General features: G+C 54.3%; 1 protein-coding gene across 1 annotated transcript in view; it reads right to left on the bottom strand.

Annotated features, from left to right (window-relative positions):
- Positions 1-227: 227 nt before the first annotated feature.
- The window catches only part of PEX11A (peroxisomal biogenesis factor 11 alpha), a 96421-nt gene continuing 70999 nt past the window's right edge, over positions 228-25649 (bottom strand). Inside the window, exon 4 of the transcript XR_007507455.1 lies at positions 228-237. The gene's annotated coding sequence lies outside the window, so the exon portion shown is untranslated. The remainder of the gene's footprint in view (positions 238-25649) is intronic.

Here is a 25649-nt window from a genome sequence, read left to right as displayed (position 1 = left end):
GTGACCGAGCTGATCCTTTCAAAGTGATATCCACGCCTTGGAGCACTCTTCCTCGCTGGATGTAGCTGTTCCACTGCCGTGTAGGCAATGGATTTGTTTTCTCTGTTCTCAACCACTGAATTCCTCCTTCATTTGAAGGCCAAGTTCATCAGCACAGCGAGACCCTTCCATACCTTTCTATACGGTGCCAGACTTTATGATGTTGGAGCAGCAGTGGATACTGTCCCGTTGCTGCATCTTCCCTCCTCCCTGGCACTTCCGAAGGCCCACGTTCCTGCCCACCGTGGGGGCTCCGGCACTGACCCCTCTGCACTGGGAACCCCCGGGGTTTGTTATGCCACTTTGTCTCCTAACTTTTAACCGGTTATTCATTCCCCAGCTGCTTTTCAAACTTCACTTCTCAGCAACAGGCTCGGCCTTATTTACCAAACAATCAGGTTTATTGCTGTTTCTCCCCATTCTTTGTTACCATTTCTATCTGTTTTCCCCATTAAACTCAGGACGTTGTGATTTTCCGGACCCCCTGTAGAGCCCTTTTGGGGAAGTTGGCTATCCTCCATTCCTATTTACAAAGACCGATTCACACAGGAGGCTAAACTCCAGCTACTGAAATAGCCATTTCATATTTAAGTTCTTCTAAATGCCTTGCCTAAATCCTGTCTTTTCTCACTACGTGTTTCTGTGCACTTGATCGAGCTGTTTTGCAACCTCTCCTGCTGCTACTCGGGCCGTCAGTGCATCTAGCCCCCCGGAAAGAAAGCTTCTTTTGGGGGGATTTCTTGAAGATTGTGGTAGCAGTATCCAATGTAGAGGGGTCTCCAATGTAGGGGATTCATCCCATTTTCTTCTTCCTTCATTTTCTTCTCCTGCGGATGCCAAGCACCCAGACATCCGCCTCTGGTGCTTTTTATTTGTTTGCCATCAGCAAATAATGCCTGAAAAATCCCTTTGTCCTGCTTTGTTGTTTTGTATCGATGTTGGGGAGTTCACCTTGGAGGGGAGCTGAGGATGGGATTTAGGGGCTATAGGGGCGGTCACAGCTCTGACACAAGTGACCAAGCATAAACCAGCCAGCATATGCCTACTTCATCCTGATAGGGGGGGGGATTTACTCCTACCACCTGTCTCTAAAACTCCCCCAAACAGATCCCCGCTCTTCAGGTGTTGCTAGGCTCCAAGCAGCACCATCCCAGTCCCTTTCCCAAGGCAGGCATCACATCCCAGGAGGCAGAGGATGGGTGATGGTGGGCCAAGGGCAGGAGAGCCTGAAGGGGCCACAGAGCTGGCCTGTGCTGGTCCTCGAGGAGAGCCAGCCTCTTGGCGCTCATCCCCCCACCCCGCCTCGACAGAGGCGCAGGTGTGAAGGCGACAGAAGAGGAAAACGGGCCCTGCCTTATTGAAGCCGCTCGTAAACAAAGCCACTTGAGTGGAGAGGATTCAGAGAGCCCAACAGCCGCAGGAAACTATAATTACGTTTAAATATTGTTAGCATCATTATCTTTTATCTGCCATCAGATTAAAACAATTATGGCATTTTCAGGAATCGTCCTGGCATTCTCTTGACCGGCGTTATCTGTCAGGCAGGAAATGTGATTTTCACTTGGAGAGGTGCCAGCCGCCGCGCGGCCGGTCCCATGGCCCCCGTGATGCGCCGGTCCCGGCAGAAGCCAGCAGCCGGGGTGAGTTCCCATTTTAGGAAGAAATTCGCATTCATCCTGTTCCCTGTGCTCAGGCATCGGTCGCTCCTTCATCCCCATCCCTGTATCGCTCTGAGTTTCTACCCATTGGCTTCGGGGTTACCTGGCCTGGCAGTGGCAGGGGGAGGCCGAGCGGGGGGATGCCGGCCCATGCCATCACCTCTGCTGGTGGCAGTGGCTGTGCGCTGGAGCGGGTGGGCTTGGCAAACACGGCTCCGTGCCTGAAAGCCATGGTGAGCAATTTACCCGAGGAACTCATTTCAGGAGATCTAGTCTAAGTTAATTAAAGATGGCTGTCTGGGGTCATCGCCTTGGCAACAATTAAGGGCAGGAAAGACGCCTCATTACTAATAGTTTTTAACAAAAACCATAATTTTTCATATCAAGACAATCCCAGGCACACGAGGTGGGGGGGGGAGAAGGATGCTTTCTTTCTGGCTTTCTCTCTTTCCCCACCTGGAACTGTAGGTTAGCCCACAGGGCAGGACCCGGAGATGGGAAAACGGGATTGAAAGGAAAAGCCCCTTTGCAGATCTGGAGGCTGGCGAGTGTCCTGTGGCCGGTGCCCGGGTAGCAGCACCAGAGCCAGCGGGAAGGGGCCACACGGATAACGGGGGTTATGCCTGGAGGGCAGCGGGTAGGAGTCAGCTTCTCGAGAAGGGGAGAAGAAGCCAAGAGCTGGCCATCACCGCCGTGCAGGGACTGTCCGCACATCCCAGCCTGGGGAGCATCGTGCCAGGCTGCCACCCACAGCCACCGGCAATGGGGTTATTCCTCCAGCTGTGCCTTTGTTTTTTAATTTCCCCCTTTGTACTCCAGAAATCTTAAATGCCGCTGCCTACTAATGCCAGGCTGGGCAGAGTAGCTTTATTTTCTGCTTAATTAACTGTCATCCCATGATTGATCAATTAATGATGGAGCCATCACGGTAATGCTCTGGGAGCCAGTGTGCCGGGGCCAGGCCGAGTCACGGCTCGCCTTTCCACTCCTACCTGCTCCAGCGCCCCGGCACGCTCCCGCTGGCACCAGGGCCGTGCCGACTCTCTCCTGACAGCAAAGGACAATGTGACGGATGGAAAAACCCTTGCTTCCAGCAAACTTGGCCTTTTACAGGTCAGCTGTGGAAGGGACTGGGGACCAGGGACTGGCTGTGATGCTCCTGCCCTGACATCCCTGGCTGGTGGCTGGGGGTCGCGGAGAGGGCCACTTCCCTGCTGGACACGGCGCTCGCTGCTACCTTTAGATTTAGCCCAAGTGTTTCTGCTGCTTTCCCCCCTTGCAGTGACCTTTTCACTTGGGAGAAAGGACGAGGCTGATGTTGCCTGTCGGGGTGATGCTCTCACTGCTGACCCAAGGGGGTCAGGGCTCAGCAGAGCCAGCAGCAGTGTGGGTCTACTCATGGCTGCCCCCTCCTCCTCCTCCTCCTCCTCCAAAGTTGCACACATGGCTCAAACAGGAGGGATAAATATAAACTCCATTCAGATATCCATAGAAACAGAGCTGGAGATGGAAGACCCCATGCAGTTAAAACCTTCCTCCTCCTTCCCACACGCTGCTATTCCCAGTATTATTCCAGAGCATTTTATAAAACCAGTAGAGCTGGGCAGGGACCAACAGAAATGACCAGTAAGGGGTTACTGGGAAAATCCTAGAATGGGGGAAACACTCTTTCTGCTGAATAATTTGTTAGCATTAAAAAAAAATCAAGGCTGTGTTTTGGTGAGGCTCCCCTTGGCGTGGCTGGGCGTGCTAGCACACACGTGCACAGGGCTGAAAGGGATGCAGCGTGACTCTGGCGCGGAAGCGGTCTAAGTCCTGCCGCTTAATTACTGTTTCCTTGCCGTGCCGTGAAAAGTGCTGAGATACAGATTTGATGTGCTGAAAAGCGTCTGGCATCTTGTCACGCGCCAGCCCATCTCCAGCATTCAACAGCTGGTGAATACACCTCCCTACGTACCCCCAGACGTATACCTGCACCTACAACATCGCCGCCTGTTTATCTATGGATCGGTCCAAACGATAACGTGTTTATTCAGACAACTCCACCAGCTGGTAAAAAGAAACCGAATTGGTACCAAAGGGAACCAGCCGCTTCTCGGGGCTGCGTGTGCGGCTCTTCCTCCCCACCGGCTCCAGATTGAGTCGTTTGTCTCATTACATCCCTGCACACACATCCGCACCCACACACAGATACATATATAATCCCATGCGTACAGCCAGGAGAAAACCTTACATAGTATTATAAACATAATGCTATTTTTTGAATTAAAGCTTAAAACTGTTCATCGGAGATGACACACGCAACACGTTCAAGCCCAAGAATAGGTTTGGAAGCAACTCTGGAAAATATCAATAATCACGAGCATTTCCTTACATCCCAAACCCAATCCGAGATCATTTTTGCTGTCAATAATGCACGTTTACAGGGAGAAGACATCCAAGGAGGCCTATGCCTTGAGCCTTGCCTCCCCTTAGAGGTGAGGTTTCTGCACCTTCCTGGGCCGGGGGAAAGATTTATTTCCCCCCATCCTCATGACAGGGAAACTGTTTGCTGAATTAATGCCCCTGGGCGGTTTTTGGGTGAGGAACAGAGCCTTTTCTCTGCCTGCTCAGCGCCTGGAGGTGCAAGGTGGTGTTAGGTGTGGTGTGCCCAGTGATGCTTGGGCAGCCCCCAGGCTTGTGCCGGCTGCTGAGCTCCCATGTGTCGTGGCCATGTGGAGCCTAAAAATAAGCCGGGGTTTGGGTGGCGAGAAGGTTTTTGCGGTGTGCCAAGGTGGGGGGCAAAATGGGGAGTGGGTGGCAAAGCACACCTCCCCCATAGTCATACAGGAGGGAGCAGGGAGCTGGAGAAATTGTGAATGTTTGGAAAAGTAATGGCTGAGCATCCTCAGCATCTCCTAGCCTGTCTCTCCGCTGGCTGCATCCATGCCCCAGCCAAGGCGGCAGGAGCTCGGCAGGTCCCGGGGGGCTTTTGAAGGGCTGACCATGGGGTGGAGGAGGAGGAGAGGCCATGGGGGAGGTGGGCTGGCCACCCGCCTGCACAAAGGGGCCTGGGGCAGCGGTGCCCGGCATGCCCTGACCCCGCATGGGGCAGTCGGGAGGGCACAGCCGCATTGTGGCCAGCTCATAAAGATGCTCTGAGACAGAGCTGGAGCCATTTAAAACCAATTAATAACTGTAAACTGCCCTAGCCCTTGCTGTTCATTAGGCAACCACAAAGAAACTTTATTTTAGAGTTGCAAGTCCTTTTTTTTTCTGAGAAAAACTTTTTAAATATGTAATTGGCTCTGGGAACCAGGACCCAAAGGGGTTGCAAAAGCAAGGGAAGCAATTGCCTTAATCAGTCCAAGATCTCTGATTTATTTATGTATTTATTTCGATTTCAAAGCAGTGCTGCTCATCATATCAGGGCCTTTAGAAGCACAATTATTCTCTCGACAGAAGAGCTAACCTAGGCTGCGATTATTTGCGTTTCTGAAAGGCAGCGGTTCCCCGTCAGCTGTCCTCCCCATGAACGCGCTCCTGCTCCCGCATCTCTCCGAGTGATTTTCGCATCTGAGAAACATCCCCCCCAGCTTTCCCGTAGCCACAGCCCGCCTGAACAACCAGTCTTTCTGCCGAGCTTCCCAGCTTCAAAGAGCGGGGCGAGCGTTCGCTAAATAACGTTTCTTTATTCCTGTTCTTTGGCTGCTTTTCAAACAGTGGTCGAGAAACTTGCTCGTGTCCTTACAGCTTGCAAAAGGCACCCGAGGTCACAGGTGGAAGGAGCTGGGCAGTCTCAGCCCCGGCTGGGTTTGGGACCACAGAGTTTTCCTTTTATTTTGGCCCTGAGAAATGTTTTATTCCCAGGTTGTGTCTGGGTTGGAGGGGGATCGGGGTGGGCTTTGGAAGTGATGCTCTGCTGGCCTGCGGAGGCAGAGGGTATTCCAGTGGCAGAAGGGAACGAGCGGAAAGCGAGGAAAAGAGGGAGCTGTGCTTTGAAAAGAAACCTCCTCGCAGCTGCGGCGGGATGCCCAGTGTTGGGGTGATGCCTCAGCTGAGCATCCCCGGGGCAAACAGGCAGGTCGGGGCTTGGGGTGGGCAGCGTCGGTACCCACAAGGTCAAGGGGGCAGCAAATCCACAGGGCTGGGGTGGATCCTGCTGGTGTTTCCCCCACCAGCTGCGAATTTTGCCCCCATAAAGGGACAAAAGCCCTTTGCAGTGACAGCCCCGCAAGCATCCCCACCCCAGGGTGCTCAGCCACCCCGTCCCCGGGAGGTCCCCGTGGCTGGCAGAGATGCCACGCCGCGTCCCCGACCTCACCACGGTGCTCCTTCGCGGTGGCATGAGCCACCCGTGGGCTTGCGAGAAATCCTCGCGTGTTGTGTTCCCCCCGTCCCCGCGATGCATATTTTGTGAAGGTTTAATTGGCTGCAATTATTAACTAGCACGGACACTGGAAACCTGCCAGTCAGGAAAATAATGAACCATTTTAATACAAATTCAGCCTGTAAACAAACGCGGCTGCCAGAGCCGTTGCGGCCGTCAGAGCCGTTGTGGCCGCCCGGCGCTGGGAAAGGCAGCACAGGAGATTAGCGGGGAGACCCAGGGCAGCCCCACCGTCCCCCTGGCACTGGGTGAGGGTCTGCGTCCCCACGGCCACCCCATGCCCCTGGGGGAAAGGCCTTGCCTTTCCCTGGGGGCTCCCCCGTGGGACTGTAACGCCACCCCCAAGTAGCAGCACCAAAACCAGAGCAGGGGCCAAACCCGTGTGGATGGCAGAAGATGTAGATTTGGGCTTTGGGGTAGTTTTGGGGCGGGGGGGGGTGTGTGTGGCAAGGGAGGGGTGGCAGCAGGGCTGCGCAGGGGGGAGCAGGTGCAGGGGGTGGCCGGGGCTGAGCCCCATCAGAGCATCTTTGCTCCCCAACTTGCCTTGCATCCCTCCCTGGTCCCACGAGCCCGCCCGGGGTCCTGGCACCTCCACCCCGGCTTGCACGGTCGCGGACGTGGGGAAGAAACCCGCTCTCCCCTGGCAGATACCTCCTTTATCTGCCAACGGGCTCTCCCCAAAAAAGGTTTTCAGGGCATTCAGGCAGTGGGCAAACAGCCTCCTCTGCCCGCTGCGGGCAGGAGGGAGAGATACTGTGGCCCTAGAGCATCCCCGGGGCACTGGCATCCTCCGGCACCCCCCGGCATCCCCCTGGTACCCAGGGTGAAAAGGCAGGGCCCCCTCAGAAAAAGGCGTCTGTGGGACCCAGACCCAGACTCGAAATCTTCTATGCAGGGAAATATTTCTGCGGAGGAACTGCTTTTGGTTTATTCTAAAAGGGCTACATTTTTCTATGCTATTTTTTTTTTAATTTTCTCTCTCTCTCTTTTTTTTTTTTTTTTTTTTTTAAATAGTAAAATGGGCTGGTGGTTCTTTTAACTTTCAGTAATTTGTGGAAATTAAAAAAAAAAAAGAAAATAATTTGCAACGCGACCCAGATTTTAATGGCACTCTGAAATGGATGTCTCCAGGCTTTGTTTTATTTTTTTTTTTTATGAACTCATTCCCAAAATGGTGCAAAATCTCTCAAATCTGTATCATGAAAGTGTCCTGAATTGTTTTCCTGATTTTTTAAATACTCCTGAAAAATTAATTGTTCTGTATTTGGATGGAGATTAAAATCATCTTCGTCTTACATGTAGCTCGCAGGAGCATATTTTTCCATTAGAAAATAAAGCAAAATTTTGTAAACCAGACAGATTTAAAAAAAAATATAAATTAGTAAAAAGGTGGAATCGGCTCTTTCCTCAGGGTCATGTGTGTAAAAAGGCATTTTTTACATCTTGTCTGGGCTAAGACTATTGCTGCCTGCCTTCAGAAGTGGCTACTTCCCTTGAATTAAGCACCAAGGTAGTAAAGATACGGTACTTATAAGCCAAAAAATAAAGCAGGCACAATTTATTAAACAGCTACAATGTGACAATAAATAATTTTAATGTCAATCAAAATCGGATTATTGTCACTGAAATTTGGATTGAAAAGATAAAAGCCTGAAAGGGAGAATTGAAATCCAACCCTGGAGACTATTCCAGTACCTTTGTTCCTCATGATAAATATTTTGGGTGAGAGTTTAAACCAGCTAATTCTTAATTTTTGGGGAAAAAGGTTGAGTGGGGTAGGCTTTTAAGAAACACAGTAAGAAAATGTAATCATGCTTGGGATCGGTGAGAAAAGCTTGGGTTTTTTTTGAGAGCGAGAGAGAAAACTATTTTATTTTATTTTATTTTTTTTAAAACTGCTTGCTTTTAATTTTCTTTTCAGTGTCAGGCAGCAGCAGGAGAGGGATGCTTCTCCCCACCAGGCCAATATTCACCCTCCTTTCTCCCATCTTAGGAAAACCCAAACTTGCCCTCCCCGGGATGCATCGGCTGAAGCTGCCCCTGCTTCGGGACAGGCGTTTATTGGTGCAGCCAAACTTCAGGCGCCCGGGGAGCCCCGGCTGCTGCGTGGCCGCTCCGCTCCTGGCACCGGCCACGGCCCCAGCTCCCCCGCCTGCCGTGCTGGGGCCTTGGGGCGAGGGCCCCCTCCAAAAACCCTCACTGAAATATTCCCCCTTGATCCCTGAGATATTCAGGGGGGTAGCGTGAGCATCCGGGGAGAAAACAGCTCTTTTGGGGGATGATGGGGATGGTAAAAAAAAATAATTCTCCTGGCAGGGAGTGGGGCATGTCGGAGAGCGGAGGCCAAGGACACGGCTCTGGGAGAAGCATCCGCATCACCTAGTTTTTAACCCCAAAATGAGGATGATGAAGATGCTGGGGCATAATGGGGTGCAGGCAGGGCTGCTGGCCTCTGCTGGATTCCCCCGAGGGGCTGGGACCCGCCGGGCAGGGTAAGGTCCCCTTCTCAACAGCATCGCCCAGCTTCCCCTCCTACGCCTGCCCACCGGCCTCGGGCAGCAGCTCTGCCTTGGCACCGAGTTCAAACGGTGCCTGATTTGGGGCCCTAACCAGCAAGTATTCAACTGGAGTGTCTGAGGTGGAAACCCTCTGCGTGTCTCTAGGGTGATGTTTTTATTCTGCATCCCAATAAAGCCCAATTCCTCCTTGAGACAGAGCTTCCAATTATTTTTACAAGGATTTAGGGGCATGACATAAATAAATGTACCTATATATATATTTAAATATGCATATCTGCACACCAAATTAATACCCAATATTGGCTTAAAACCCACGGCACCAGAACACGCACGGATGGAGGTGTGGGCTAGAAGGGGGATGTCTAAGTTTGTCCCCGGAGCAGCTGATGGATGTGCAAGGAGGAACCGGCGGGGGCCGGGTGGTTTTAATCAGCGTGTGTGTGTGTGTGTGTGTGTGGACAATAGTTGGGTGAAGAAGGGGACCCGACACCGGCATCCTTGATTTGTTATAAATCACACCCATAAAAAGAGGGGAAAAAAAAAATTAAATCAGGGGGATCACGGTGCTTTTAGCGCCAACTCAATCCCCAAGCTGGAACAAAGCTTTGCCAGCCCTGAAATAAATGATGCTGCACCTAATGGCTCTTATCCCTTCCCCGCTGCCTCCGACCAGGCAGCTTTAGGGTTTTAACGATGCCGACGTGATGGGAAGCAGTGTCTGGGCCTGATGCTGATTTTTACCGGCAAAGGTAGCCCCGCCGGGTGGGGTGGAGGTCCTGGGTGACTCGTGGTGGGGAGGGGAGGCTCGTCGCAATGTCCCCAGGTCCCTGCTTGGCCGTGGCTTTGCTGATGCCCCGCAGCCGCCGGGCTCCTCTCTGCTCAATTGCACAGTGCGCAAATGGAATCGCTCTCCTCGCTGTTTGTGGCCACGGGAGTGGAAGAATTACATTGGGCTGAAAATAGTATTTACTTTTACTGATTGAAAAATAGATGTTGGGAAAAAAAAATAAAAAAAAAAGCAAAAGCAGGAATTGAAACTATAATTACAACAAACCATATGTAAACTCCCAGGTAAACACTGATTATACTGTGTCATTTCAGCCAGACTTTATTAGCGAGGGAAGAAGCAAGTCTTCTTTCTTTCTCCGCCTGCGGTGGATTGCAGCACGCAGGATCCCACCGCCTGCCATTTGCAGAGCACTTTTCACCCTAAAAAAATCTCGTATTTATGGCCTGATCCTGCATAGCTCTCATCGGCTCAGTTTCCTAGTCTGAGCCGTGCTGTCCCCCTTGCGTGGGTGCAGAATGGGTCTGCTGGGGTGCTGCTGTGGGTGCAGGGCCGAGCTGCCTGCCCTGGGGCACTTCCTCCCATTTGGGGAGAGGCTGGGAAGGGGCCAGAGTGTGCCAGGGGGATGAGAAACTCAGGGTGCGGGACCCAGTGTGCTCACTCCTACAGCGCCGTCTCCCTGGGGTGGGATGGGATGGGATGGGGTGCCTCAGCTGCAGCATCCCCTTTCCCGCAGGCAGTTCGCAGGCCCAGCTGCGGGAGGACAGGGCTGGACAGATCCATCCTTGGAGAAAGGCTGGAGGAGGCGAGCGGCCGCAGCCTCGCCAGGCCCTTTGCTCGGCCCCCAGCAACGGAACCAGACCCCCTTTATCGGGGAGCTGCATCCCCAGAGCCCAGCACCCCAAATGCAGGAGAGGAGCAGGGTTGGCACGCTGTTCCTGGCTGCCTGGGTTACGCAGCGTCCCACTTGCTCGCTGGCACAGCCCGTGGTCCCGCAGAGCCTCCAGGATCTCTCCTCCCTGCTGGGTCTGGCGGAGACAGAGGAATGCCATTGCACTGGTGACGTGTCGGTCCCCACTGTCCCCCATGTCACTCTCAGGACACACCGGAGGGGACCGCAGCATCCCCTCCTGTGCCATGTGGTGCAGGGGTCACCTGGCAGCACCATCCCCTTCGGACGAATATTTGGGGTGCTCTTGCCGCAGTTTCCTTGCGGGGGCCGTGGGGAAGGTTGGGAGCGGAGGAGAAGAAGGAAACCACGACTAACGTGGGTAACACCAGGTATGGCTTATACAACAGGGCTGCAGGACCCGGCCGGCCTTACAGCTTTGCCATAGTGGCACCCTGTGGCAAAATGCATTACTACAGCTGGCAGGGGCTCTGGAGGGGGACACAAGGCCTGGGGGGACCCTCGCCGTGGGGGCTCGCAGCCCCACGGGGACACCCCCCCTGCACACACACAGGCAGGGATGGGATGCCGGGGGCTGAGCAGCGGGTGGTCGCCATCGCTGTGACATCCCGGTCTCTCCTCGTGGGTACCACCCATCCCCATAGCTGCCCATGGGGTCAGCCGGGATGCCCAAACAGCCTAGACATCCCCCTGGGCCGGTGCCGGGATGCTGGCAAGCTTGTCGGTCACCGTGCACTTCTTGCTCACTTAGGGGTCTCCAGCGGCACCCGTGTGGCCAGGCAGCGTGGGGCTGCACGGTGGCGTGGAGGGGAGTGTGTGTGTGTGTGTGTCTTGGTTTTCTCCTCCCGGAGCAGACCCAGAGCGACGGAGTGAGCTCTTTGTCTGCCTGCGCGCCTGCCTGTCACGGCTCCCGGCGTTTCCCAGCCACCTTGCACAGCGCGCAGCCACTTTGGCAGGAGCTGTCTTGGAATTTTAATGCGGCTGATTAACGCGCCACGATGCAATCACGGAGCCGGCCATACCCCTTCCCGGCCTTGCCTTTTGGGGGAATAAATAACCAAACCCAACCAGGCACCCCCACCCATGGCACATCACCCCATCCTGAGCCGAGCTGGGGAATGGGACCGAGCTGGAGACGCGAGGTGCTCCCAAAGGGACAGATCCCAGTGCCAGTCCTGTCTCAGCCCAGCAAGCCATGGGGTGTAACACAGGTGCCTCTGCCATCCCGGCCTGGCGGTGGCAGAGCTGGTTTTGGGGATGTGCCAAGGGATGTGGCACTGGGTAACACAGCAAGGGGTTGCGGGAAGGGTCACCTCTCCCTCTGGGAACAAGGGTGAGCGATGGAAAACTCCAGGCAGAAGGGAAAACAGTGAGGGAGAGAAAGTGGAGAGACAGGGGAAAGCTGCCTGCTGAGCAGGGAGGAGGAGATGGGTGAGCAGATAGCCCTGCCGCCCAGGAGAGGACGAGGGGGAGTTATTGACACAGAGGACACGTTGCTAAAAATTAAATCTGTCCCTTCCTCAGGCGGTGTTGACAGAAGAGGATGGGTAGGAGATATCAATGGCAGGCACACGTGTCCCAGGAGAGGGTGAGACACCAGCGGAGACGGAGCAAGAAATGAGCCTTGGACGGCTGCAGAAAAGAAACTCAAACCCTCTTCGGAAAGTGGGGGGCACCTACAGGCTGGGGGCACCCCATGAAACACCCACCCCTCCAAGCATCGGGGAGGATCCAGTGGCCATCAGGGCCTGGCATGGGCCCCGTCGGTGTTGGGGAAGGTGCAGGACTGTGCAAGGGGCTGGGAGACACCCTGCATCCCTTGTGCACGGAGCTTTTACAGCAGAGAGGGGTGCAGGAGGAAACCTCCCCTGAATGTCAGCTGCTCTGGTAGGGCTGTGCCAGACCCTCGCTGCAGCCAAAAACAAGATGGGGAAGAAGAGATATTGAACTCCTCTGCAGCGGGGTGGGGGCTTGTGCCTGCCAGGCTCGGTGTGGGGATGCTCCCACCTCCGTTGGCCCTCCCTGCGCTACCAACAATTCCCATGCAGGCAGCCGAGCTGAGCAGAGCGGAGCCGGGAGCAGCCAGGGAGGGAGGGAAGGAGGAAGGCAGCAGCCGCAGTGACAGGGACTACAGCCTGGGCAACCCTGTGATGTTCATGCGCTGGTGACCGGGAGCATGACGGAATGGTGCTTCTTATGGCATGGACATACAGGGGAGGATGCTCGCAGGGGCACAGCAGAGCAAAGGGGGAGAGGTTGGGAGATGTCACTCAGGACCCATCACACTGCTGGGATGTGCCCACAGGTAGAGGAGGACGTGCGAAGGGGACAACCGGGCACCCAGGGAACACAATTACTCCAGCACCTAGAGTAAAGGCCTGAAGGTTGCATGTATGAAGCAAAGGTGGTTTGCGCCCAGATAGGAGAGAAAACCCATTTCTGGAGCACCTCCTCCAGTGGGAGATGACTTCAGAGCAGTCATGGAGGTTTGAACTGGCCAAGGGTTTGGGTGGGAGAGGTTAGGCTGACATTTCTAACTTGACTGCAACGAAGCAGCTCCGCTGGGGAAGGTTGCAATGTTTATTAATGGTAGTGAAGGAAGGGACCAGCAGATTTTTAGATCCCTGCGAGCGTAAGGAGGGAGAATGGGCCCTTTCCCAGGCATTGAGCATGGACCATGACCGTACTGCTTCACCATGGGGCTTCCCAGATGTCAGCCATGTCCCAAAAAATAAATGATGAAGAAAGGCGGAATAAACCCCAATGCAAGCAAGGTGGCACAAGCCACACCTCTGCCTTATGGCTTCTCTCGCTAAAGGCTCGATCAACCCTATTTTGGGGACCTGCAAGGCAAACCCCAAATGCAGGGCAAATGCCACTTGATGGGGGTCTCTCATTTCACCTTCAGACCAGGGAATGCCCGTTTCCACAGCTGCCAGGTACAGACCAATGGTCCCGCCACCACAGCCTTTTCTCCCAAGTAAGAGCTTCCTTTGGGAAAGTGATTTCACTCCCATGTGCACATTCCCTGGTTTTCTTTGGGGTTGTGTCCCCCCTTTAGCATCCCTTTACCCTATTAATATCCTTTGACTGTCCTCACACCTGCAGACAATCTGGTCCCCAACCACCTCCACCTCCCCCCTCCTCAAAAGCTTCCCTCAGCTGTCTTGAAGTCGTAGCTGAAATCTGCGGTATGTAGGAGGAGAAATTCAGTCTGACAGCAGTTTAAAACACCGCACTACTTGGCAGATTTAAATGCTATTTTAAATATAAGCTATGACACAACGGACAAAAATAGCATTGAAAATACCCTGTCATGTTCCATATTGCGAGGAATAGAGAAGCAGACCAGGCTAGAAAGGAGCAGAGAGAGGGGGCCAGATGGAGAGGAGAGGTTATTTTATTTGTTTTAAAGAAACTGGATAAATGTATTTTGTATGTGACTGGGTAAATGTGTTTTATGGAGCATGGAGCCAAATAAAAAAAAAAAATAAACCTTCTTATGAAAAATCTACATATTTTATTCTATGTGGGATCTGCCAAAGCAGGTTTGCTGGTAAAGAATTGGTGAGAGGATATATTTGTTACCAGGTTGTTGTGGTGATGCTCAACACCAGCAGCCACCAGCTATCAGAGACCGCTTGCTCCCCTCCGAGCCTTTTATCTCCTCTTTATTTATCTATGATTTAATAAGAATTTTCTCTCCTTGAGAAAAAAAAAAAAGCGCCACCCTAAACCACCTGGAAATGATGGTTCGCTCGCAGCTCCCGGCTCGGTGACCCCGCAGTGTGCCAGGCCGGGAGCAGGTGCCGTAGGAGCTGATGTGTCGCAGCGCTGGGCTGGGGGTGTCGCTGCAGGGTCAGCCCGTGGGACCAGGGAGGGATGGAGGGATAGAGGGATGCAGGCTGAGCCGCCACCGATTTCCTGAGGTGTGTTGGTGTGTGGCTGGAAGATGCCAGCAGCTCTCCTGACCCTGCAGCACGGTTGCCCACCCGGTGTGGGTGCAAAGCGCCCAGAGCGTATGGGCCGTGAGAGTGTGGGGCTGCAGGGAAAGGTTTCTTCTTCATCGTTCTTCCCGAATACAAGTGCTGCTCCAAGCTGCTTTCTCCTCCCAGCATCTTTTTTCCCACTCCTCCACACACCCCAACACACAGGGCAGGACAAACATCCATGCCCTCTTTGGGTTTGTCTCAGAGGAGTGGGTTTTGGTTCCTTCTGGTCCCCCCAGTATAACCAGCAGTAAGTCTGGTGAGAGAGGGTTGACCTGAGGACAGTCCAAGAAATTTGGGGAGAGGTCGAAGTGTGAGCGAGGCTCAGGCTGCAGCACCACACACCTCCCTGAAAAGCTCTGGAGATAAGGGCTGGCACTCCCCACTGAGCTGTCCCTGCCTGGGGACAGGCGCAGGGGTCAGCACCCAGAGCACAGCAGTGCCAGGTGCCAGCTGTACCCCCCAGAATGCTGTAGAGCGTGGGATTTGCTCCCAGTACAAGATCCGAACAGCTCTGCCTCTGGCTGCCTGATTGCAATAGCAATTGCCCCTGCTTATGCTGGGGTAAGGATTTGGTACCCGACAAGCACCCAATGGCACCAGTTACCAGGGTGGCCAAGCTGCCGGCGCCCTGTTGAACTCCCCAGCAGGACTTCAGGGGCTCCCTGAGCCCCCTCCACCCACTGCTAGTCCCACTGCAGTGGCAGAAACCAGCAGCAGAGACCTGGAGTGAAACGTTTTTGCCATCACCTTCAGAAAGGTCTTTTTTATTTTAAACTCAGCATGTTATTATAATAGAAACACACAATTTAAAGAGTTTAACAAAACAGTTCAATGAAGCCACGTTAGCATTAGAAACCAAAGCCTGAGATCTTTCAAGCCCTTACAAATCACCATGGCCTGGGAAAACGTGCCCTTAGTTTTCCCAGCCAACATCTCTAGGCAGATTTCCCTGACTGTACAGTGTTGATGGCAAAAGCATTTTACTAGGAGAGAGAACTGCCCTGAAGCTGTGCTCCCATCTCATCCCCTCACACTCTGGGCGTCTGCCCCCAGCCAGGGGCTTGCAGCTTCTCCTGACCCTCCGGCTGTGTCCACCCATGGGATTCCTGTGGTCAGCAGCTCTGTGGGCACCATGGCAGTGGGACCTCGAGCACAGCTCGGCATCAGGAACGGCATCGCTGCTCACACAGCCAGGCAGGGAAGAAACTGAGAAGCTCTCGACACGTTACCATGACCTTCTCAGGCTCTAGGCTAAGGCAACCTGCAGAGAAGGGCATCCACACCTGCACATCTTAATAAAGATTTTAAAGACCCCCCCAGCTGCCCTGCCTGATGCAGGCTGTTGCAGGGGGCAGATATACAGCCGTTTCAGTGTGAAGTCTGGCTCTGGACTCTAGCACCAAGTGGGATGTATTTGTACAGCACCTCTCGGCCCTTGTGCACCTTGCAAAGGGGAGCGTGTGCCATTCTCAACACCTTCCTGTGTGCAGAAACCCAGAGCGAGAGGGAAATGGGAGGATCCCCGGTGAGAGGTGAAGGAAAACCTCCTGGTAGGGCCAAGAGAGGCTTTGCTGTGTTACAGCCAAAGTAGCATCACTGCTGCCAGAGCTGCTCACCGGGTGATTTTTATGCCCCATTCACAGAAGCAGAACCACTGCTCTGTAAAAGCAGCCTTTTTGTGCTTGTTTTCTATTTTAGATGAAAATAAAAGCATTACTGTGTGTTTTGATCTGCCTCACTTCCTTACTGACACTTTCAAGATGCTCACAAGCATTTGGGCATGGCAGGTCCCCATAGCTCAGCAGGGTCCCCAGGACTCCCCAGGGAACTGCAGCCATGCAGGTACAACCAGTAGCAGAGAAGTGGAGCAAGGATGAGATGGATGTGTCCCCCAGTCCCTCTCAGCCTTTCCCCTGGCTGCCTCGCCCTCTGAAACACCATCCCCCGTTGCAGTACAAGCCTCGGGGTGCAGTGTTGCTGATGCTCGGGTACACGGCAGGCACAGCCATGGGGGTACGTGGGGCTCGTGGCCACCTGCGGCAGGTATCACAAGGCCAAAGCCGCTCACCAGAGCGGTGGCATCGCGGTCCTGCCTCCTTTTACCACCCTGCCCAGCTGCGACGGCAGCTCAGCTCCCTCCCTTGCTCTTTGTTAACCACTGAATTCATCTGACAACTCAAAGAGAGAGAGAGAGAGGGGAGAGACCCTGCGGCCCGCCGTGGCCGGCGCGGTTCCCCGACTCCCCCTCTGCCCTCATTTGCAATGCTTGAGTGGGGATTTCTCTATTTACTAAGCTAACAATGTGGGTTCCCAGGGCCTGGGCTGATGATGACATCCCGGCGCTGGTGGGTGGTGGGGCCGGGGGGGCGGCGAGGGCTGGGGGGGGGATTGCATAATGCCGAGGCAGGCGTGGGAAACCACAGCATCTGCAAGAAAAGTCTCTGCCAGCCGCTTTCAGCATGGCTCAAAGGGCTCCTGGGGAAGCCACGGGGCAGAGGGAGCCCCGGGGACCCGGTGGCAAGGGCAGAGGCTCACACCCACCTCCCACGACCCCAGCCCCGCTGCCACGGCCCCGCTGCCACGGCCCCGCTGCCACCGTCTCCGTCCCTGGAAGGGTTAACGCGGGCCGCCACGGGTCTGCTCATTACAGGGTTAAGGGGGAGATGGCACTTGCAAATCCCTCAATTACCCGGGCCAGAAGGCTGCTCGGGAAGAGCTTTATTAACGGTTGCCGTCTTCATTAACCGCTTCTCCACAGCTGCCTAATTACGGCCGCCATTAGGCTCGCCGGGTCTCCCCACCACTGCCCTGACCCCCCAGCCCTCTGATTAACCTTAATTACACCTCCATCCCCGGGAACCGGGTGCTCACCTGAGCGGGGCCATGGCCGGGGGCTCGAGGGTTGCCTAATTGCAGGCATCCCCGGCGGCGTGGGGAGGGGGCCAGAGGCGGCCGGTGGCCAGCCGCCCGCGGCTCGCCAGATGTTCGCTGCTGAAAAGCAGAGGCCTGCCCTCGCACTGAGCTAAGCGGCGGCAATGAGATCGGTAGCAGGGCATTGAGGGAGGCGGTGAAAGGGTTTCCCACCTGAGCCGATGGGGCTCGGCCGGGAGGAGAGCGGGGCTCGCCGGCGAGGGAAGGCGAGGGATGAGGGGTGGGAGATGCTGCGGGTGCTGCTGTTGGTCCCCCAGCGCTCATCCCTGCCGGCAGGCCCAATACCCTTCTGGCTGTCCCCCACAGCCTCGTTCCTCTCTGGTCAGGCTATGGGATGTCTCCCAGGCTGGATGCAGCACACGGGGACGCCTGTCCCCAGAGGTGGCCGTACAGTGCATGCCCACGCCGTGTTTCAGCCAAGGCCACAGGAGCTACAGAGGGTGGCAGAGACCCTGCTGCCCTCCGGCTCTGCCTTCCCCAGGGTGCTGCCGCTGCTGCAGGACAGCCCCAGCCTGACATACCGCCCTGGCCTCCTTCCACAAAGAAGATGCTGCTGCTGTTCTTCTCTCCCTTGCTGAACAGGGCAAAGCACAGCTCCTCGCATGCGGGGAAAATGGAGCCACTTTCTCCCGTGAGATGCCCCCGCCACCTTATTCCCCCTTCTCGCCACACACCTCCCTTTTGGGAGCAAAAAAAAAAAAAGAGATAATAAAGTTCTTATTTCCACCACATTTGCCATTTCCTGGTCTAAGTAAAGAGTGTCATAAGAGTGACAAGCTAAAAGCCACTGATTACTGTGGATTCATGGCATTTATTCTCCTCGTGAAAAGAGCAAACATCAGAAATAATGTGGTCCGGCCTGCCTTGGAGCCTAACCCTGCAATTAATCAGCATTCATGTACAGAAGGTGCACGAGCATCTGATATGCAGAGAGGGAGTAATTAAAGGCAGATGCAATCCTTGCTTCCCGCAGGCCTGGGGAGGGCGACTGTGCACCACCCCCCCCTCGTTGGGGTGCAGCCCCCCAAAGGCACCACCGTCCCTCCTTTCCTCTGCAGCAGCTGGTCATGCTCACCCTGTCCGCCTTTGCTGGGCGCATCGTGGACAGGCTCTGCTCCCTGGAGCAAGCGGGGCGATAGGGACTCCCCCATCCCTCGGCTGTTCAGCAAAACAAGCAGGAGGGTTTGGGCATGTGGCATTTAGGCGAGCTTCCGATGCCTTGAACCCTGACACGGCTTGGTGACACTGCGAGGTCCCCAGAGAAGGGGATTGCTGTGGGCTGGGGCTTGTCCGGGACTATCACTGGTCTCCTCCTGCCGGGGCCTGCCCCGCTGCTCCTGCTGATCCTGTCGAGACCTTTAATCCGTGGGGGATCAGCAAATTAATCCACTAAAGCATGAAGGGCCTGAGCTGTGTTTAATCGCTCCCTTTTGTGTCAGGGGACGGCTAAATGACCATACAAGAGAAAAACCCACAGAGGGGTCAGAGGGGAGGCGGTGGGCGATTAACCCCCGTCACCTCCCTCCAGGCTGAAGCGCAGGGTGAGACAGGGCCGAGCCCGCAGCCGACGGGGCCGGGGCATCATGGGCATCAGTTGAGCCGGCGTCCCCTTGCGCCTCGATGCCCCGTGTCACTGATCAGGGATGGCATTGTGGCCCACGGCGCTCTGCAGCCCCCCAGCATGGTTGGAGCTGCCCCAGCTGCAGGCGAGACGAGCTGTGCGAGGTCTCAGCCTAGCTCCCAGCAGACAAGCTGTTATCACGGCAATTACCCCCCAATACGCCCTTTGGGAGCTATTTCGGCCGAGGGGTCAGTGGTGCTGACAGCGGCCGAATCCTCCCCTTGCCCCCGGGGAGGAGGAGCTGTGCCGGGGGAGGCTGAGCAGAAGCCGTCTGCTTGCTCCAGCACAGATTGTGCCAACGCGTGGTTGAGCGCGGCGAACACTCACAGCCAGCACCCTTCAAAAATATCACTCGGGGAACAAATGACACCACCTCCCCCTCGCCATCCTCGCACACCAACGCCCTCGCCCCGGCAGGGGCGGCCACACCAGCCTGGGTGCCGCGGCCCCCCCGGTCCCCCCCTCCCATTTTCTTCAAAAGGAGAATAACCTGCAATATATATATATATTTTTTTTTTCCTTTCTGGAAACTAATGGACTCCTTAAATAGCAAAAATTGCACCCTGTAATTAAGATCTTGCTTTTTAAATGATTAATCATTCTAACCCCTTCCAGCGGCATCCCACTTACTGCTGCTCTCATATTGAAATGCAGATCTGAGAGGGAGGGAGCCGAGCAGGTCTGCAGAGAGGAGCAATTAAATCTTCCAGCTGTCGCTGGTCCACCCCATCCTCCGTTTTTTTCGGGAAGCCCTGGGCGTTGTCCGCCGGGCTGGCTCTGTGCCCTGATCCACAACCCCCCTTTTGATCCTCTCATCTCCATCCTCCTCCCCACCTCCATCCCTTCTTTTTCCGTTGTCTCTTGGATTCCGGGCTCAGCGATACTTTCTCACTGCAAGGTCTGACCTTTTTTTCCTTGGAATTGCTGTCAGGTCCCCAAAAAGCCATCTGTCCCCCTGTTCCCAGGTGAAAGGGGAAAGGATGTGAACACAGGGTTACAGTAACATCAGCCGGGGGCCACGGAGAACCAGCAATCCCAGTCCAGCCCATAACAACCAGCTGCCTGTCTGGGGACTGCTGCTCTGCGTCTCTGCCTACACCAGTGTCTGCAGCCCTCTGAGGTCTCACCTTTCTGTCCTTCTCTTGGCTTTCCCCTGAACCGCATCCCATTGCGAAAAATCAAATCCTGCAAAAGACACCCGTGAACATGTGCCACCTCCTTGCAAGGGGTTCCTCACAGCCTCGGCACGTCGCCTCCCTCATTCACACTTCCCTGGGACCAGCTGCGGGTTTCTCAGGATGCTTCAGCAGGAAAACTGCTCAGCTGTGTAGAAACCATAACCAAAAGAAGGTCCTCTGCCTAAAAGCCTCCTGTAGACCCTGTTCAGGTTGGAGGGGATCCTTCAGGTGTTTTCTAGAAGCATGCAGTTGGTTTTTCAGCCCATCACGGTGAAACTATGGGTGGATGGAAACCAACCAGGGGAAAATACATCTGGTTTCAGTCCCCAGCAATGTCAGGCTGATAGCTTGGAAAGGGCAGGCTCTCTCCTGATCACCACCTGAAGGGGAAGGACCTGGGATGTGCGTTTCTGTTTCAATGCTCTGCAGTAAATCCCCCTTTCTGTCACCCTCTCAAGCCAGTCCCATGGCACGTCTGTGAGGTGGCTGAGACTCCAACCCTCATCCCCACGGGCTGAGGAGGAACCTGGTACTCCGGATCTGTTGAATTCAGTGTCATAGACACAGAGTTTCTCCAGGGAACCAGAGAGGGGTGTCTCCAGGGTTTCTGTGTCTCTCTGCCAGTTTGATTTTTCTGATATAGAAATAGAGAGGAGATAGGAAAGTGTATAACCATGTGAGATGGGGGAAAAGGAATGACAAAAAGGGGAAAAAAAGAGAGGCTGGGATGGGGAGAGGATGCTCCTGACAGAGTGGAAATGAGAGGAGAAAATGGTTTCCCAAGGCAGAGGAATGGGAAGGGGGCTCCTCTGTTACTATTATGTCTAAAATGCTGCACCTGTCTTCTCAAATGTTTCAAAAAAATAAGATTACCAGAAGATCTGAGGAAGGGAGGGAGATTGGAGCTCCTCTGGACCATCCATCCCACAGCCACTGCATGGTGCATTGGGCCAGTGCAGTGCTGAGCACCAGGGCAGAGCACGGGAAGGGTGCTCCACAGGTCGGGGGAGCGAGGAGTGAGCCTCTTTCATAGTACATGTAAGACACTGTTAGCCCTCAGCATCAGCACTGTTTCCACTCTGATTTTCAGGCTTATTCCTTATATTCTGGGTTGCAACATCTGGCTATGACATAGCTACAGGATAGGACGTGGTTCTCCTCACCAGGTGCTGACCCATCCCAGGACACAAGGCGATACTGCCGATGAGGCCAAGGGGAGTTCCAGCCCTCCACCCTCATCCTCTCCACGTGGACGTATCCAAGAGCAAAGAAGGTTCCAAGGTACCTTGTCCCTGCTGAAGAGTGCTTTGGTCTTTATATCAATATGTTAGGGAAGAAGGTCACAAGGATGGCTTTTAATGGTGTGGACAACACTGATTTGGGACTTCATTCTCCGCTCCTCCCCCCCCCCCCGCCCCCTGCCTCCCGCCCCAGCTAGAGCTCAGAGGCCTTTTTCCCATGACAAAATTGAGACAATATCAACAGGCCACATAATAATCAATGGGGAACCATGCAGAGCATGAGCTGCCCTTCCAAAGGAGTGACTCCTTGCAGTCTCCACACTTCTCTGACACCTACAGTCTGGGTGCTCCAGAAAACCCAGTGACCCTCCAGGATTTTAAAGCATTAAATGCCCAGTTTTTTGGTGTTTTGGCTTTGGTCTTGCTGGGAAAAAACTACACAATCAAGCTTGTATGGCCAGAAGCACCTCAAGGGTTAACCAGCAGGAAGCGGAGTCAGGTACAGACTAGTCCTGATGGGACCAGATTCCCAGAGTACCAGGAGGAAAGTCAGCAAACTCCACCAAGCTTTCTATTTATGGATCCCCGCTCCTCTGCATGGCCCCTTTCTTCCTCCTCTTTGCTTTCCTCTTTTTACTCCCTGGCCCGAGTTGTAAGGCACAGGACCCTGTCCCATCCCCGAGCCCCCTCCATGCCATCATTTGCATTTTCACCAGCCTTGATTAATGCCAGAGCCTGTTTATAGAGTTACAATCTCCAAATTAGGTTGCCGAAGGCATCCCAGGCCAGCCCTGGAAAAATCTCGGTGGCTGAAAGGAGCCATAACTAAGCCTCAAGCAGACGTCTTTATTCAGCTGTAATTGACGTTTAACAGACGTCTGTAACTTCGTCTGGACTTATAAAAAAAACCAAAAAAAAGTTCTCCCCTCTCTTTATGTTCCCCCCTTTTATCCAGCAGTCAAAAGTGTAAGAGCCCACCACACCGGCCCCACTCGGTCAGTGTGCAGCAGGGGCCGTGACAATAGTGGGGCTGAGACAAAGCCGCAGCCCACGCTGCACACACTGGCGCCTTGTATGTCTATTTACCTCCTAGAGTGGTTTATGCTAATTTATTGGCGAGCGGCGACCACTTCTGCATACTGATGTGCCGCCACTTCTTTCTGCGCAGGGGCCCTCGTCTGCAGGGAGGCCCGTGGGGGACCCCCTTCCCCACCAGTGGTGCCCCAGAAAAGGATGCTGCAATTCTCGAGGCTCCCCATGTGCCCCCCAATCCATCCAAGCTGCTGGTTTGTTCGCACGATGGCCTTTTATTTCGGTCCCCTTTGGACATAGGGTGCTGATACCATCACTTTGCACAGGGATGTTCCAGGCACTGGAGCCAAAGCAAAGCAAACCAGACCCATAGCCATAGGATGGAACTAAGGGCACAGAAAGAAGTGCTATAGATAGCTGTGGAGACAGCCGGATTTTCATATAAATATATCTCTGCTGTGTTCTGCTGACATGTGTGAGTATGGAATGGTGCTCACAAGTCAAGAAGACACTAGAAATCAGGATAAAATTATTTTCTTCTTTCCTGAGTGCTTATATTGTGTACTATTCTTTGCTGCACAATGGTTTATTTCAGCACTGGGACATGAATTCTCAGATCAGGTTTTGCCGACTAGTCCTTGAAGGCAAATTTTCCTTTCTTCCTCAAGAAGATGTGGTGCTGCCCAGCCCATGGCCAGGGAAGAGCCCCTGTGCTCTCCCACAGATGATCAGACCATCAGGAGGACAGTCAGGTATCTCTCTGCAGACCACATCCTTCCCAGAAGAGGGTTTTATAAAGCATTTTCAATGTAGAGACTACCCAGAGTTAAAGAGTAAATTGGTTTTAGTGGTTCAGGATTCCCCAGAGAAAAGTGAAGCTAAACGGGATGCTGCTGCTCTCGCCCACAAAGCACTTGCCAGCACCTACCAAGCACAAGTCAAGGCAAAGCCAAGGCTTGGAGGCAAAGCCAAAGAAACAACTGAGGCAGAGGGAACAAAGTCGGCAGCAATTAATTTTGATGCTGGGGCCTTGCTCTTTGTAGCACATGGACCTCTGAGGAACCTGATTAGTGCCATGATGATGTGAAGGTTGGGGACAGTCAAACATGGGTCTTCATGTCCATGGCGTGAGCATTGGGTCATCGTATTGCAGATGATAAAGTGAATGAGTCGGGCAGTTTACCCAAAAGAAACAGAGGCCATTTGCAGGCTTAACCAAGCAGTGGTCCAGGAAGGTTTAAGATGTATGTCAAAAGTCCTTTGGAACTCCCCAGGAGTGGATGCAGGGTGTGCTCCAGCCCCCAGCTCTCCTACTGCTCCTCCACACAGGCAATTCATGGCTGCAGAGCAAGGCAGGAGCCCTCTCAGTGCAGTAAAGGACGTGCCTCATGGCTGGCAGAGCCACCCAAAAAGAGTGAGAAATCTGGCCTGAAGTACCAGAGCAGTGGTAAGGTCCCGAAGCCGGGAGCTTGCTCCTGCTGTGGTGGCCAACAGCCAGAAAAAAAGGGTGGCAGAGTTAGTTGGACAGGTGGGACTGCGAGAGATGTCAGAGGTCAGCAGACCTTGCCTGTGCTTTGCTGGCTCAAGCCTAGAGACACTTGAACATGCCCTTGAGAAGCTGCTGGTTGGAAGGGATTTATTTGGGGTGGGTGCCTACTGCCAAGCATGGCAAGCAGCCTGCACAGCCGCTGCTATCCACACCAAGAACAAACTGATAGAGCACCTGCACTGCAACACCATCTTCCCTCAGAATGCCAAATGTAGGTACTCCTATTCCTGGGAAGACTGGAGAAAGTCATCATGCCTCCGATGTGACTTAGGACAACCTCAGAGCACTGGGAATCCTGTCCTGCTGCCCATGGAGCTGGAGATGGCCATGGCATTGGCACTGGTGCTGCCTGTTCAGTGACTGAGGGACCTCCCCAAACTGGAGAAGAGCTCAGCTTGCCAGAGAAGCCATTTTTTCAGCTGCTTTATGCTGCTAAATTTACAGAAAGGGGCTGTGTCACAGCCATGAATCCAGCCTTTTGTGTTTCAAACCCAAAGGCTCCGGGTTTCTTTTCTTTTTGTGCTGCTCAAAGCAGCAGTAACTTTTGCAGCCCCTCTGGCATCTTTCCCTGGGGTTTTTTGCACCAGCTGGGGGGCATGGCATGGCTGTGGGGAGGGAGCAGCTTGTGATGCCATGCCAGAGTGGTTCCCCTTTCCTGTGGAAAGGGAAATGGCCTCTCCGTAGGTCTCTTCCACAGTCCTCCTGCATGTCAGTGCAATGAGCCCTGGTCATTTTCCTCTGTCATAAGATCAAGGGCTTGCAGGAGTCTGAGGTCAAGAAAGTCTTCCCAGGCCAAGGTAGGGATAAGGGGGTTTCTCCAGGCTTCCTACAGCAGTGGAGAAGGAGGATTTCCCACATAGGGCTGAGCACAAAGAGCCTGAGCTGCCATGCATCAGTAATACTCAGGGGTGCCTTTGCTTGGGGCCAGCGAGGGAGGTTCAGCAGTGGCACTAGAGAATCACTGGAGGGGTACATGCACGAAGGAGAGCCTCATTCCTCCCCCCCGCAGCACCTTGCCTGTGAGGGAGGGCAGGGAGGGCAAGCAGGGCTCTGGGAAGGTGCCAGCCCAGGGCCTGGCAGCCTGCAGTCCTGCCTGCACCGCTGCCTTTCAGGAGAGGAGGGAGATGTGAGCACCATGTCTTAGGCGAGGGCACCTCATGCTGGCAGCTCCAGAAATAGCCTGGAAAGCCTTTGTTTTAGTGATTTCCCTTCTTTCTTGCAGGGCGGTTTGCTGGTGCTGGCAGGGGAGAGGGTGCTCAGGAGCAGTGTGAGGCTGCGGGGACCAAAAAGCCGGCCCAAGCCTGGAGATCATCCTCCTCTTTCCTCTGCCACATGTCCCCCTGCAAGCCCATGCCCAGAGCCACCCCTGCATGAGGCCAAGCCAGGCTTTTCCTTGGCCACCAGCACCAAGCATTCTCCAAGGCCATGTCCCCAAGGTCCCGCTGCACCCCAACCCACCAGGGCATGGGGGATGTGTGTGTGTGGTGTGGCTGCCCTTCCACAGCCTGACTAGGGACACTCCCACGCATGGCAGAAAACCCCAGACATTTAAGGCTGAGCCCCCAACCCCAAGGCAGCAATCTGCCATCCAAAGGCTTCTGCATCTTCCCTCTCCTCCCAGGGCAAGCTGCCTCGGCAAGGGGCATCCCCAGGCCTCGTCGGTGAGCTGTTATCTGCCAGTCAAAAGTGGGTGAGAAAAGAAACACCCCCCCCCCCCCCTAAAAAACAAGATGTCTGGTGTGAATCTCCTGATCCTGCTAACCCAAGGGCTCCACTGGAGCCGGCCGCGTGCAAGCGGCAGCCCTGGGTCTTGCTTAGCAACG

The sequence above is a fragment of the Accipiter gentilis genome, chromosome 10, assembly GCF_929443795.1.
Source record: "Accipiter gentilis chromosome 10, bAccGen1.1, whole genome shotgun sequence".
NCBI classification, from domain to species: Eukaryota; Metazoa; Chordata; class Aves; order Accipitriformes; family Accipitridae; genus Astur; species Astur gentilis.
The sequence above is the reverse complement of the archived record's forward strand: the minus strand, read 5'-3'. Positions and strand labels throughout refer to the sequence as shown.